The 16,161-nt window shown below is 43.3% G+C and overlaps 1 protein-coding gene across 1 annotated transcript in view; it reads right to left on the reverse strand.

Annotated features, from left to right (window-relative positions):
* LOC140464388 (heparan sulfate glucosamine 3-O-sulfotransferase 3A1-like) overlaps positions 1-16,161 on the reverse strand; it is a 194,669-nt gene that overhangs the window by 74,220 nt on the left and 104,288 nt on the right. The window lies entirely within an intron of this gene.

Here is a 16,161-nt window from a genome sequence, read left to right on the forward strand (position 1 = left end):
ATGAAAGCATCAATACAACATTACAAAAGCTTACCACTTCACATGATATGGAACACCGATAACGGTGGATCAATGCATATCAATTCCACAGGTTTTAGCAGTCATGAACAACAAACAGTATATTCCTAATTTAAACTGTAAAGAGGCAATCTTTCAGTTAGATATACCATGCAACCTGAATAATATATGAACATTTCATTAAAGTCAACTTCTTGTATAGCATTTACATCTTTTCAATCATGTTACCCGCAACCTTTATGTTAACCTTTTTTTGTCTTTTTATATTAATTATCACAGAACTATCAACTGGAAAGAACATTACTACATTTTCAAAAATTGTGATCTTTAAACTATTTGACTGCAAACACACAACTGCAATCAGCAAGCTAATAAATGTATGATTTCTTATTCATTCATTTTTCTTAACACTTTTCCCACAGAATTCACTCCGCAATATTAAACACTACAGACTCGCAGCTGCACATGTCGATGTGATAGTACCACTGCCTAAAGGAAATGTCATTCTCTAACCTTCACTCACTGCCTGGAAAATATTGATGCTTATGTAGTGCCTCCTGGGCTGCATTTCCAACAGTAAGTATTATAATAAGCATTGAAGAGCCAATTTTTCTGTAATTCACTACACCCTCCAAAAATAAATCCCGACCCGAGCAATAAAGCTCAGAAAATAGATTAAATCTCACAAAGCTCATTTTGCAGCAGCATTAGCTGCGAAGCTACAACATTATAGACATTAGCCTAAAACTTTGAGTGTTCTGTGCCAGTGGCAAAGTTCCATACTTACTGCCAGAATGTCGGAGTAATTCAGTGGTTTTTCAATGGGTGATGTGCATTTGCAGCGGACTGGCTACATCAATACCAGCACAGGCAGAAAAACTGCATTGGATCTCAAACCTTTACTCCAGTTTTTTGAAAAATAAAAATGAAATTTGCAATCCAGTACATCACAAACTGTATTCAGTTCTAGGAATTTGACCCAGTGACAATGAGGGAACAGCAATATATTTCCAATTCATGGTGAGCGGCTTGGAGTGCAACTTGCAGGTTTTGGCGTCAGTGGGACAGCTTTTCAACTAAGTAGGTACATGAAGGAGGACAGAATACAGGTGTTAGGATAAGATGAAGAGTTTGGGACGGCAATTGTGTGCTGCAGAAATGCAGGCACAAAACAGTTTGGCTTAACCTTTCAAAAAAAAATTATAAGATGTGAAAGTTTCTGACAATATTTATTGTCCACATCTCATTGCTGTTGTTGAGGTGGTGGGGAGCTGCCTCATGTGATCACAGCTGTCACACTGTTAGGGAGGGAGTTCTAGGATTTTGACCCAGTGACAATGTGGGAACTGAGATATATTTCCAAGTCAGGATAATGAGTAGCTTGGAGTGGAGCTTGCAGGTGATGGTGTTCCCATGTATTGGCCAGTGCTTTGAGGACAGGAGTTGGGAGGTCATGTTGGAGCCATATAGGACATTCGTTAGGCCACTTTTGGAGTACTGCTTTCAATTCAGGTCCCCCTGCTACGGGGAAGATGTTGTGAAACTTGAAAGGGTTCAGAAAACATTTACAAGGATGTTCCCAGGGTTGGAGGGTTTAAGCTGTAGGGAGATGCTGAATAGGCTGGGGCTGTTTTCCCCGGAGCATCTGGGGCTGAGGGGTGAGCTTATAGAGATTTATAAAATCATGAGGGCCATGGATAGGGTGAATAGTAAAGGTCTTTTCCTAACTGGGGAGTCCAAAATTAGAGCTCAGAGGTTTAAGGCGAGAGGGTAAAGATTTAAAAGGGAGCAAAGGGGCAAATTTTTCACGCAGAGGGTGGTACGTGTATGGAATGAGCTGCAAGAGGAAATGGTGGAGGCTGGTACAACGACAACATTTAAAAGTCATCTGGATGGGTATATGGTTAGGAAGCGTTTACAGGGATATGGGCCAAATGCTGGCAATTGAGACTAGATTAATGTAGAATATCTGGTCGGCATGAGTGAGTTGTACTGAAGGTTCTGTTTCCATGTTGTACAGCTCTATGACTCTACCTGCTGCATTGTCCCTCTGAAAGGTAGTAGTTGTGGATATAGAAGGAACTATTGGAGCAGCACTGCATTGTGTTGATGATACAAACTGCTGATCCTTAGAATAGGAGTAGACCATTTTGTCTCTGGAGACTATTTCGCCCATTAATGAGATCTTGCCACCCCTATGTGTTGGAGATGAAGGGAGTGGAAATTAATGGCGATGGATATGGTGCCAACTGGGCTGTTTTGTCTTGATGTTAACAATTTTTACCTTCAAAGAAATTAGATCTACACCATCCAGGCAAGTGGGGAGTATTGTAGCACACCCTCCGACTTGTGCTTTGTAGATGATAGACAGACTTTGGGAAGTGAAGAGGTGAATTCCTCACAATAGGTTTGCCAGATTTTGAACTGCTCTTGGACCCATTCGAATACGACTGGTCCAGTTCAGTTTCTGATCAACATTAAGCCCCAAGATCCAGCAATGGTAATGCAATTGAATATCAAGGGATGATGATTAGATTTCATATTGCTGGGGTGGTCGTTACCTGGCACTAGCGTAGTACAAAAGTTACACACCAGTCATCAGTCCTGAGTTTGAACATTGTCCAGGTTTTGTTGTAGTTGGACAAGTTTTTAAGGAATGATACTGGCCATCAGTGAGTATTCCAATGTCTGACCTTATGATGAAGGAAAGGTCATTGGTGAAGCACCTGAAGCCTGGGACACTACCCTGAGGAACTCCTGCAGAGATTAAAACAATTACCTACAAAATTCGTAAATCATCTTCCCTTGCACTAGCTATGACTTGAATGAGTAGGCTGTGTTTTCCCCCCCCGCGCACCCCCCCACCGCACCCCCTCCAGCCCACCCCAAACCAATTTCCAATTACTCCAGTTTTGCTGGGGCTCATTGATGTCACACTCAGTCAACTGCAGTCTCCCCTCAGCTACGGAGTTCAGCCCTTTCACTCACATTTGGTTCAAGGCTGTAATGAAGTCTGGAACCTCGCAGAGCCCAGAAAGAGCGGGTTACTGCCGAGCAAGTGCTGCACTGTGGACCACTCCTTCCAACGCTCTGACAGAGAGTAAACCAACAGACATGCTTATCCTCCCTTTTCGTTTTGGACAGAATATACCTGGGCAATTTTCCACATTGCCAGGTAGATGCCAACTTTGCCGCTTAATTGCCTGTTTCTGTTGTGGGTCATTGGAGCTCAACAAATCAAAGAATTCAGGCGGCAAACAGTTTTTTGCTGATGTTGTGTGACATAATCCCAATATAATAATCAACACTTGCACTTAAATTAAGTGTTTACTGCCAAGTTGTTCTATATTCCCCAAATATTTACTGACTGGAAAATAATCTCTCAAGGAACCCTTCTTGTCTTTTTTTTTCTCAACTCCTGGTTAATTAGAGATCCAGGGCAGGGCTGCACTGAAGTGATTTTGGAAGCAGTAATTATAGCGCAGTAGTAAACACAGGGAAAAATCACTGGAGTCATGCAGATTTGTCAGCATCTAAAGGCAGACAACATTTTGGTCTTGGATTTTTGATTAGAACCTCAAATTGAAAAATGAGCAAATCTCTTTCAGGGACTGAAAAGGGAGATGACGAAGTAAAGCAAGAGAAGGTCAAGAGTTATGTTGGTTTTCATCACAACAACGCAGCTCACGTGAATAGGGTTTATTCAGCTAGGCAGAAGAGTTGAACAACATAGAAAAATCTGAGAACTTTTTTTGGATACAGGAATAACTGAGAGATGCAGAGAGAAATAAAAACACACACAGGAAATGACATGGAAAGCAGATAGCCGAAACACTCAGGATAAACAGGGTGGTATGTGGCTCAGAGGTTAGCACTGTTGCCTCACAATGCCAGGGACCCTCGGGTGACTCTCTGTTTGGAGTTTGCACATTCTCTCTGGGTCTGTGAGAGTTTCCTCCAGATGATTTCGGTTTCCTCCCACAGTTCAAAGATGTGCTGATTAGGTGGACTGACTATGCTAAATTACCCAGAGTGCTCAGGGGTATGCAGGCAAGGTGGATTAGCCATGGGTGATGCAGGGTTGCTGGGATGGAGTGGATCTGGGTGGGATGCTCTTCAGAGGGTCGCTGTGGACTCGATGGGCCAAACGGCCTGTTTCCACACAGTAGGGATTCTAAAAAGGAGGAAATCAGCAAGGGTTTGAGGTATCCCCACATCAATGTATAAATCAGGGGTAGCAACAAACAAAAAGGAAATACTTGCATTTATATAATGCCTTTCCAGCCCTTTCGATGCTCAATGGCATTTTACAGCTAAAGAAATACTTTAATGCTGTAGATGTGGAAGCCAACATATAGATCAGAAGATCAAACAAACATTGATAAAATGATAACCAGATTGTCAGTCTGAATGTTTCTGCTCAAGTGTCTGGAGTGAAGCTCGATCCCATGACCTCCAGATGTGAACTGTGGTACCAACTAAACATGTCTGATGGGTGGGGTGGAGGGGTCGGAGGAGGGTTAGCTATCACACTCCTTTGTTCAGAGCATCAGGACAGTGTGCAGAATTCCAGTGTGGCAGCTCATTTGGAAGGGAATAGGTGAGGAGGAAGAACATGTTCGGGGTTAGAGTTTAGGGAGTGGCACTAAGTGGCCATGTCATTGGAAGAACCTGCACACACACAATGGACTGACTGGCTTCCTCCTGCTCCATTACATTCTGAGATTCGGAGGGTAGGGAACCCAAGACGGAATGGTCAGAGGGGAATGAGGATGTTGCTCTAGATGACAAGCTGCAGAGGTGAAGGTCATATTGGCAGAGGGGCTCAGTCAGTAGAAATACCGGATAGGGAAGAGAGATTTCAAGTTTGGAGGGAATTTTTTGAGGAGGTGATGACAGTGATCGATGAGAGTAGAGCAGTGGAGGTTGTCTAGCTGGATTCTAGTGACAAGGTACACTCATCCAGAAGATTCGGCCACTTGGATTCAGAACTGGCTTGCCCACAGAAGACAGGGTATTGGTGGAAGGATGTTTCCTGACCAGAACTTCGTGACTAGTACTGTTCTGTAGTGATCCACACTGAGACCTCTGCTGTTTGCGATACATATAAATGACTTGGAATGAAAATGGAGATGGTTGGGGTAGTAAATTTACAGAGGATACAAAGATTGGTGGAGTTGTGGATAGTGTAAAAGGTTGTCAAAGGATAAAGATCAGTTGTAGAAATGGGCTGAGAAATCGCAGATGGAGTTTAATTTGGCTAAGTGTGAAGTTCTGCACTTTGGGAGGTCAAATGTTAAGCAAGTTTGGTTAATGGCAGGACCCTGAACGGAATTGATGTACCGAGGGATTTTAAGATTCAAGTCCATGGCGTTCTGAAAGTGGTCACACAATTATTTAGGGTGGTAAAGAAAGATGTGTGGTATGCTTACCTTTATTGGTTGGAGAATTCCGTTCAAGAGCCAAGATGTCATATTGCAGCTTTGTAAGAGTTTGGTTAGGCCATATTTAGAGTGTTACATTCAATTCTGGGTCGCCACATTACAGGAAGGATGTGGAGGCTTTGCAGAGGATGCAGAAGAGGTTTACCAGGATGCTGCCTGGATTACAGAGTCTGAGCTATAAGGAGAGGCAAGAAAAACTCAAGTTGTTTTCTCTGGAGCAGAGGCTGAGAAAAGTCTGTAAAATGATGAGATGCATAAATAGGGTTGACGGTCAGAATCACTTTCCCAGAGTTGAAATGTCTAATACTAGAGGGCATGTGTTTAAGGTGAGGGGGGCAAGTTCAAAAGGAGATATGAGGGGGCAAGCTTTTTACACAGAGTCTGGTAGGAATCTGGAACACGCTGCCAGGGATGGTGGTGGAGGTAGATATGATAGTGGCATTTAAGGAACTTTTGGATAAGCACGTGAACATGGAAGGAATGAGGGATGTGGACTAAGGGCAGGCAGAAAAGATTAGTTTAATTTGGCGTCATATTCGGTATAACATCGTAGGCCAAAGTTCTATGTTCTATGTTCTAACTGTAAGCTGCTACACAGATGGGGAGTGATTGAGACCTCTTGTGATTCATGATGCAATTTAAGGCCAGTTGATTAGATTACTGCCTCGTAATCACTCCCAGGTATCCATCATTCTCTAAAGACATTGTTTCTTCTGCAGGAAATTCCATTCTAGCACAAAAACCATGTCTCTGTTTTCTATTCCACTCTGTGTTGCTTTGATGTTAAAAATAGCCCTATGAAAGCAAAAGGCTGAACTAATAACTGTCAATCACGCTCAAATACTTAATTTACCACAAGTTCCAAACGGAATGGAGGATAATTATTGCTGCTGGAAAGACCCATCAAAAAATAACCATGTTATAAAAAATGATATTGTTATATGTAGCCATAATAGTGCTTGCTAATTACTGAATAGCAAGATCCAATCCAGTGTGAAACATCTGTACCTCAAAAAAGATACAGGTGGACTAATGTGAAGTCATGGTGTTATACCTCTGCAGCCCAATCCCTTACCTCAAATGAAACCCAACTCCTAAATGATTTCATAACCATTTGAGGTGCTGGTCTTCCAAGAGGACTTTTTGATTGCTTAGTGCTTCAACACCATCTATAATAGACCCTGAAGTGTGGAAGCAAGTCACTTAGCCCATCAAGTCCAAATCGACCCTCTGAACAGCATCCCATTCAGACCCACCCAATCCCTGTAACCCTGCATTTCCCATGGCTAATCCACCTAATCTGCACGCCTTTGGACTATGGGAGGAATCCAGAGCACCCGGAGGAAACACATAGTCACCTGAGGGTGGAATCGAACCCAGGTCCCTGGCACTGAGGTAGCAGTGCCCACCACTGAGCCATCGTGCCACCCTGATAGATACTGGAGAAAATTTCATTTGCTATAAATACACATTCTGAGGGAACATGGCACCATGTTCTGAAGAAGTGTCACTGGACTCAATTATAGTAACTCTGATTTCTCTCTTCACAGATGTTGCCAGACCTGCTGAGTTTCTCTCAATCTGTTTTTACATTTGCTTCAGATCTCCAGCATCCACAGTTATTTGTTTTAAAGTCAACAACAAAAACAGAAATTGCTGGAAAAGTTCAGCAGGTCTGACAGCATCTGTGCAGAGAGAAATCAGAGTTAGCGGTTCAGGTCCAGTGACCCTTCCTCAGAATGTCCTCATTGATTTCTCTCCACAGTTGCTGAGCTTTTCTAGCAATTGCTGCTTTTGTCTCCAACGTCTGCCGTTCTTTCAGATTTTTATTGTTTTATTATAGTGGAGAAACATGGGATTGGTGCAAAGGTAACTCATTGACTTTATATACGGAGGCTGGGTCTAGTTTGTGAAGAGGGACTGGAGAAATTTGGGTCCTTTTGATTACAGCAATGAAGACTATGAGACAATCTCACCAAGATGCTCAAAAATGACAAAAGATTCTGATTTGGTAAATTGATAAGAAAATATCTGCCCTTGAATGGCAAGTGCCATTCTTATGGTCACAAGTACAAAAGGACAAATTAAGAGAATAGAATCTTCCTGCACATTTAGATATAGAATACCTACCAGACATAGAAATCTATTTTAGAAGCTACTTGCAATTCAAGAATAGGTTCTTATTGTCGTGTCAGGTGGAAGGGAAAATGGCGGTAAGTTGGCATAGGGGATGTAAAAGTCCACAGTGCTTATGTTAGCTGTCAAGTATACAGCATAGGAGTGGGGTGTAAGTGCTGTGGAGTGTCTATAGAGGGTCTAAAGCTAGAGATCATTTTTAATGCTTAATTATTTTTCCTACAAGTTTTGAAGCAGTGGGGCCAGTCTTTTACACAGGGTGAAAGGGAGTACTGCAGGTCCTGGAGATTACAGTCAAGGGTGTGATGCTGGAAAAACACAGCAGGTCAGGCAGCATCCGAGGAGCAGGAAAATCGACGTTTCGGGCAAAAGCCTTGAAGGGCTTTTGCCTGAAATGTCGATCTGCCAACCTTTTGCACAGACAACTTCAGATCTACCTCCCTGTGGCTGCCTCCATATGTGCCTCTGATGGTGGAGCCAACTCCTATAAATCAACCCTGCCATCCCAAGAAGTAAATGAGAACTTCCAGGGCACTCACTCCAGAGTTGGGTGCGTGGAATGCTCTGCCAGCACTGGGAGTAGAGTCAGATACATTAAAGACATCTAAGTGACTCTTGGATAGGCACATGGACGATGGTAAAATGAAGGGTATGTAGGTTAGTTTGATCTTAGAGTAGGATAAAAGGTCGGCACAGCATCAAGGACCAAAGGTCCTGTACTGTGCAGTACTGTTTTATGTTCCATGTTGGTTATTATTACTCTTAGGAACTTGACGCTCTCAACCATCTCCATCTCAGCTCCATTGATCTAAATAAGGGCATGTCTTCCTCCTTGCTTCCTGAAGTCAATGATCAGCTCTTTAGTTTTGCTGATGTTGAGGGAGAGATTGTTATCTTTACACCAAGCACACTATTTAAGGAAATTCAGCATGTCCATAAGGACCCTCATCACCTTTTATAGATGCAGCTCCATCTGGATGCATTATGGCTTGGTAAGGCAACTGCTCGTCCCAGGACCATAAGGTGTGAACACAGCCCAGTCTGTCACATAAGCCAACCTTCCATCTGAGACCTCCATCTACATGTCTCACTGCCTCAGGAAGGTAGCCAACATCAAAGACCCCTCCCACCCCAGCTATAATCTCTTCCAACCTCTTCCATCAGGCAGAAGATATAAAAGCTTAAACACACATACCAACAGGTTCAAGAACAGCTTCTTCCCCACTGTTATTATATCTGAATGGAGCTCTCAAATTTCAAATCTAATGCTGATCTTGCTTTTTGTGCACCTTCTCTGAAGCCGTAACTTTGTATACCTCACTCTATTCCATCACGATGATCTTTGGATGGTACGATCTGCCTGTACTGCACACAAAACAAAACTTTTCACTGTACCCAGGTACATGTGACAATAGGAAATTCAATCAAAGACTTTTACACAATCCTGGAGGAAAATCTTCATTTCTGTCATATACCAAACCTTTAACGAGCTGTTAACACTAACAGGAGAAAAGTCAGTTACTGCTTTTGATCGGCCTTATTTCTGACACGCTGTTACTATCAATAACACCCAGAGCATAGCACTCCCTCCCTCAATAGCTCAACAGTTCTCAAATTATATTTTCGTGTGCACTTAAAATAGAACAAGACATTATTGCGTTGAAGTCAAACCAAAGACATTTAACAAACGCACACTTAAGAACTTTGTCTAACCCTAAAAACTTAATTTAAGATCCCCGTGGGCAGAAAGATAAATAAATAAATTCACATTTCTCACGATTTCTACAATATTCATCAACTGCAGCCTGACTGAATATGACAACGACTCCCCGATAATTCTTGGTGGTAATCAGTGGTTCATAATGACTTAACGGTGTAAAGCACAACTGATGGTCTAATTTAGCTGTCAACCTTCCTCCAATGCTCCCCCATTCAAGATTGATGTTTCATTTTTTTTTGTGTGCAGCGCTCCCACTTTCAGTTAACCCAGCTGAGATCACTCTCAACTGCTGAGGTCAAACAGATACTTAACTTGAGAAGAACAACCTTCGAGAGTTGGACACATTCTTGCTGAAAAATAAATCACTTTGTTTCAAGGCTAGCTAAAACATCAATCCATCTTTTAATCCTGGCAAATGTACAGGCTTTTAAACTCTGGGCTGTCATGTACAGTGTCTAAGAGACAGGGGAACGAGGTTTTTGAACAAGTGCAGACTGTCCACCACTGTTGCTTCCAACTGGTGTGAGCCAGCCTTGTGCAAAATTAATGTATCATCAATGCAAAGCTAATGTTTCAAGTCTCATCTTCACAAGAAGTGTCACTGGATTCCAAGCATTAACTTTGTTTTCTCTCCACAGTTGCTGCCCAACCTGTGAGTTTCTCTCGCAATTTCTGCTTCTGCTTGTTTCAGATCTCCACAGTTCTTTTCTACGTCTGCGTGGAGTCTTAAAACAAAGTAGCAATGTGTCAGGATAAATTTGACAGCTAGGTAACCTTATCTACACATGAGGATGTGAGCATCACTGGCAGAACCAGTATGTGTTGCTAATCCCCAACTTCCCTTGAGCTGAGCAGTTTGCGAGGACAGCTTCAAAGAAATGAGGGGTTATTGAAACATAAGATTCTGAGCGGAAAGGGTAGATGTTGGGAAGGTGTTTCCATTAGTAAGACAATCTCAAACTAGGGGACAGAGCCATGGAATAAGGGGTTGTTCAGTTTAAAACTGAGACATCAAATGTCTGGAATTCCCCAACTTTACACCAGGGAGACGATATCACAAAGTATTGAACAATGAAGAAGGTAGGACTTTTCAAATATTGAGGAGTTGGTAGCTGCATTGAGCTGGCACGAAAGAGAAATTGAGGCCTTGGATAGATGGGGCACCTGATAACAGACTGGTGCAGGTGAACTAGGCAGGCAGGCAGATCCTTTCCAACTGCTGGGCCCCTGCTGCAAATGCAGGTTGCCCTGTGCTGGGGCCCCACTGTAGCACCTGTAGTGTTTGAAGTTAAAAGAGTTGAAGATGTGTGTGTGTGGGTGTGTGTGTGTTATCCTCTCTCTCTTTTGTCTTGATTTCAGCAGTTGGCTGATCCTACAGTAGCAGCTAGCTATCAGTGGGTTAATTCAGGGGAAACTTACACCCCACGACTGACCTCCATTTGACTCTGATGTTTGGGGGTACCAAAGCTCCTGTGGGAAATCCTCCCTGACATCTCTACCTTCTGTCTTCTCCAGGGTTGGAGACATCTCTGTCTCTGAAGGGATGTCTGTGCAGCAATGCAGTCAGTCCTTTACCCTGAGCTCAATCCCTGGATCCCTCTAAGCTTGTTTTCCTTCTCCATCATGGATCCTCTGTGCTTTTACCACAACTCCAACTCATAGCCACTCCCCATGTGGAAGAGATTTTCCACTCGACTCCCCTGCATCTTTTGTCCACACACCTCACCATAGATAAAAGATCAGAGAGGTTATGTTGGAGTTGTACAAGATATTGGCTAGGCCACAGCTGGAGTACTGTGCGCAGTTCTGGTCACACACTGTAGGAACGAAGTGACTGCACTGGAAGAGGGTGCAGAGGAGATTCACCAGGACCCTGCCTGGGATGGAGCATTTCAGCTTTGAAGAGAGGCAGTATAAGCTCAGGTTTTGTCTTTTTAGCAGAAAAGGCTGAGGGGAACCTGATTGAACCAGATTATGACTGACATGGATAGGGTGGACAGGAAGCAGCTGTTGAAGGGTCAATAATTTTAAGGTGAAAGTTTAGAAGGGATTTCAGCAAATATGTTTGCACCCAGAGGGTGATTAGAATTTGGAATGTTCTACCTGGGAGGATAGCTGAGTCGAGAAACTCCAGAACCTTCATAAAAAGTAACTAGAGCAGCACAACATAACATTCAGGACCATGGGCCAAGTGCTTGAAAGTGAGGCATGTGTTGCCATAGAGATGTTTCTTTCAGTGCAGACGTGATGGACCAAATAGTCTCTTCTATATTCACTGTAAGGTTCTATGATTCTATTCCAAAGTGCAATGGAACCTGGAAGAACTAAAATATTTCTTTCAGTTTGGCTTTACAAACGTCCAAACTCAACACCGGGTTCAACAATCCTAATCACAAACAATACATCAATTTTGTTTTATAACAGAGTCTAGTAATGATTCCATTGTGGATATTAACACCTCTAGACCCGAATTTTGTTTCTTTGTTTGTCCTACTGCCATCTTTCTGGCAAGCTTTTGCAACCTCCTTTTTATTATTGATCAGAGGGTAGGAATCCTGCAGCGAGTAACTCACCTCCCGACTCCCAAAGCCTGTCCATCATCTACAAGGCACAGGTCAGAGTGTGATGGAATACTCCCCACTTGCCTGGGTGGGGGCAGCTCCAACAACACTCAAGTAGCTTGATACCATCAAGGACAAAGCAGCCCGCTTGATTGGCGCTACAGCCACAAACATCCACTCCCTCCACCACCAAAGTTCCGTAAAGGCAGAAATTCACCCAAGATCTTCAGACCACACCTTCCAAACCCTCGCCCACCATCTAGAAGGACAAGGGCAACGGATACATAGGAGCACCACCAATTGGAGGTTCCCCTCCAAGCCACTCACCATCCTGACTTGCAAATATATCGCCATTCCTTCACTGGGTCAAAACCCTGGAATTCCCTCCCTTAATGTATTATGGGTCAACCCACAGCAGGTGGACTGCAGCAGTTCAAGAAGGCACTCACCACCATTCAAGAGCAACTCAGAGTCATAGAGATGCACAGCATGGAAACAGACCCTTCCATCCAACCCGTCCATGCCAACCAGATATCCCAACCCAATCTAGTCCCACCTGCCATATCCTTCCAAACCCTTCCTATTCATATACCTATTCAAAGACCTCTTAAACGTTGCAATTGTATTAGCCTCCACCATTGGAAACATCCTTGTAAATATTTTCTGAACCCTGTCAAGTTTCACAGCATCTTTCAGATAGGAAGGAGATCAGAATATCATGCAATATTCCAACCGTGGCCTAACCAATGTCCTGTACAGCCGCAACATGACCTCCCAACTCCTATATGCAATACTCTGACCAATAAAGGAAAGAATACCAAACGTCTTCATTACTATCCTATTCACCTGCGACTCCATTTTCAAGGAGTTATGAACCTGCACTCCAAGGTCTCTTTGTTCAGCAACACTCCCTAGGACCTTACCATTAAGTGTATAAGTCCGGCTAAGATTTGCTTTCCTAAAATGCAGCACCTCGCATTCAACTGAATTAAACTCCATCTACCACTTCTCAGCCCATTGGCCCATCTGGTCAAGATCCTGTTGTAATCTGAGGTAACACTCTTCGCTGTCCACTACACCTCCAATTTTGGTGTCATCTGCAAACTTACTAACTGTACCTCTTATCCTCGCATCCAAATCATTTATGTAAATGACAAAAAGTCGAGAACCCAGCACTGATCCTTGTGGCACTCCACTGGTCACAGGCCTCCAGTCTGAAAAACAACCCTCCACCACCACCTTCTATCTTCTACCTTTGAGCCAGTTCTGTATCCAAATGGCTAGTTCTCCCTCTATTCCGTGAGATCTAACCTTGCTAACCAGTCTCTCATGGGAAACCTTGTCGAACGCCTTACTGAAGTCCATATGGATCACATCTACTGCTCTGCCCTCATTAATCCTCTTTGTTACTTCTTCAAAAAACTCAATCAAATTTGTGAGACATGATTTCCCACGCACAAAGCTATGTTGACCATCCCTAATTAGTCCTTGCCTTTCCAAAGGCATGTACATCCTGCCCCTCAGGATTCCCTCCAACAACTTGCCCACCACCAATGTCAGGCTCATTGGTCTATAGTTCCCTGGCTTGTCTTTACCACCCTTCTTAAATCGTGGCACCACGTTAGCCAACCTCCAGTCTTCCGGCACCTCACCTGTGACTATCGATGATACAAATATCTCAGCAAGCGGCCCAGTAATCACTTCTCTAGCTTCCCACAGAGTTCTAGGGTACACCTGATCAGGTCCTGGGGATTTATCCACTTTTATGCATTTCAAGACATCCAGCACTTCCTCCTCTGTAATCTGGACATTTTTCAAGGTGTCACCATCTATTTCCCTACAGTCTATATCTTCCATATCCTTTTCCACAGTAAATACTGATGCAAAATACTTGTTTAGTATCTCCCCCATTTTCTGCGGCTGCACACAAAGGCCGCCTTGCTGATCTTTGAGGGGCTCTATTCTCTCCCTAGTTACCCTTTTGTCCTTAATATATTTGTAAAAATCCTTTGGATTCTCCTTAATTCTATTTGCCAAAGCTATCTCATGTCCCCTTTTTGCCCTCCTGATTTCCCTCTTAAGTATACTCCTACTTCCTTTCTACTCTTCTAAGGATTCACTCAATCTATCCTGTCTACATCTGAAATATACTTCCTTCTTTTTCTTAACCAAACCCTAAATTTCTTTAGTCATCCAGCATTCCCTATACCTACCAGTCTTTCCTTTCACCCTGACAGGAATATACTTTCTCTGGATTCACGTTATCTCGTTTCTGAAGGCTTCCCATTTTCCAGCTGTTCCTTTACCTGCGAACATCTGCCCCCAATCAGCTTTCAAAAGTTCTTGCCTAATACCGTCAAAATTAACCTTTCTCTAATTTCGAACTTCAACTTTTAGATCTGGTCTCTCCTTTTCCATCATTATTTTAAATCAAATAAAATTATGGTCGCTGGCCCCAAAGTGCTCCCCCACTGACACCTGCCCTGCCTTATTTCCCAAGAGCAGGTCAAGTTTTGCACCGTCTCTGGTAGATACATCCACATACTGAATCAGAAAATTGTCTTGTACGCACTTAACAAATTCCTCTCCATCTAAATCTTTAACACTATGGCAGTCCCAGTCTATGTTTGGAAAGTTAAAATCCCCTACCATAACCACCCTATTATTCTTACAGATAGCTGAAATCTCCTTATAAGTTTGTTTCTCAATTTCCCTCTGACGATTAGGGGGTCTATAATACAATCCCAATAAAGTTATCATCCCTTTCTTATTTCTCAGTTCCACCCAAATAACTTCCCTGGATGTATTTCCAGGAATATCCTCCCTCAGTACAGCTGTAATGCTATCCCTTGTCAAAAATGCCACTCCCCCTCCTCTCTTGCCTCCCTTTCTATCTTTCTTGTATCCTGGAACATTAAGCTGCTGGTCCTGCCCATCGCTGAGCCATGTTTCTGTAATTGCTATGATATCCCAGTCCCATGTTCCTAACCATGCCCTGAGTTCATCTGCCTTCCCTGTTAGGCCCCTTGCATTGAAATAAATGCAGTCTAATTTATTAGTCCTACCTTGTCCATGCCAGCCCTGATTGTTGACTCACTTCTGTTCTCAACTGTACCAGTCTCAGATTAATCTCTTTCCTCACTATCTCCCTGAGCCCCCCCCACCCCCCCCCCACCTTACTAGTTTAAATCCTCCTGAGCAGCTCTAGCAAATCTCCCTGCCAGTATATTAGTCCCCTTCCAATTTAGGTGCAGATCGTCCTTCTTGTACAGGTCACTTCTACCCCAAAAAGATTCCAATGATTCAAAAATATGAATCCTTCTCCCATATACCAGCTCCTCAGCCATACATTCATCTGCTCTACCCTCCTATTCCTGCCCTCGCTACCTCGTAGCACCGGAAGTAATCCAGATATTACTACTCTCGAGGACCTCCTTTTTAAATTCCTGTCTAACTCTGCGTAATCTCCCATCAGAATCTCAACCTTTTCCCTTCCTATATCATTGGTTCCAATGTGGACAATGACCTCTAGCTGGCCCCCCTCCCCCTTGAGAACATTCTGCACCCTCTCTGAGACATCCTTGATCCTGGCACCAGGGAAGCAACATATCATTCTGATTTTTCGCTGCTGGCCACAGAAATGTCTGTCTGTACCTCGGACTAGAGAATCCCCCTAACACAATTGATCTCTTGGAGCCCGACATACCTCTTGTTGCTTTAGAGCCAGTCTCAATACCAGAAACTTGGCTGTTCGTGCTACGTATCCCTGAGAATCCATCACCCCCTACATTTTCCAAAACAGCATACCTGTTTGAAATGGGTATAGCCACAGAACACACCTGCACTAGGTGCCTACCTCTCTTACCTTTCCTGGAGTTAACCCATCTATGTGACTGTATCTGAGACATTCCCCCCTTCCTATAACTGCCATCCATCACAAACTGTTGCTCTTGCAAATTCCTCATTGCTTCTAACTGTCTCTCCAACTAATCCATCGATCTGATAAGATTCACAACCAACAGCATCTACTGCAGACATAATCCGCAGTAACCCTTAAATACTGGCAATAAATGCTGGTCCAGCCTACATTCCAACATGTCCCTTATCAGAATTCCTGCCTTTTGCTTCTTTACCCTTTAACATTTACTTGCCTTTTGATGTCTTTAAAATAAGAGCCTTTACAATTCTAATGAAAGTGTATCAACCTGGAAAGATTCAGTACAAAGCAATCACACTGGTCCTGCTGCACCACAGGACATGGTGTCACAGGCATTGTGATTGC

This window comes from Chiloscyllium punctatum, chromosome 40 (genome assembly GCF_047496795.1).
Source record: "Chiloscyllium punctatum isolate Juve2018m chromosome 40, sChiPun1.3, whole genome shotgun sequence".
Classification (NCBI taxonomy): domain Eukaryota; kingdom Metazoa; phylum Chordata; class Chondrichthyes; order Orectolobiformes; family Hemiscylliidae; genus Chiloscyllium; species Chiloscyllium punctatum.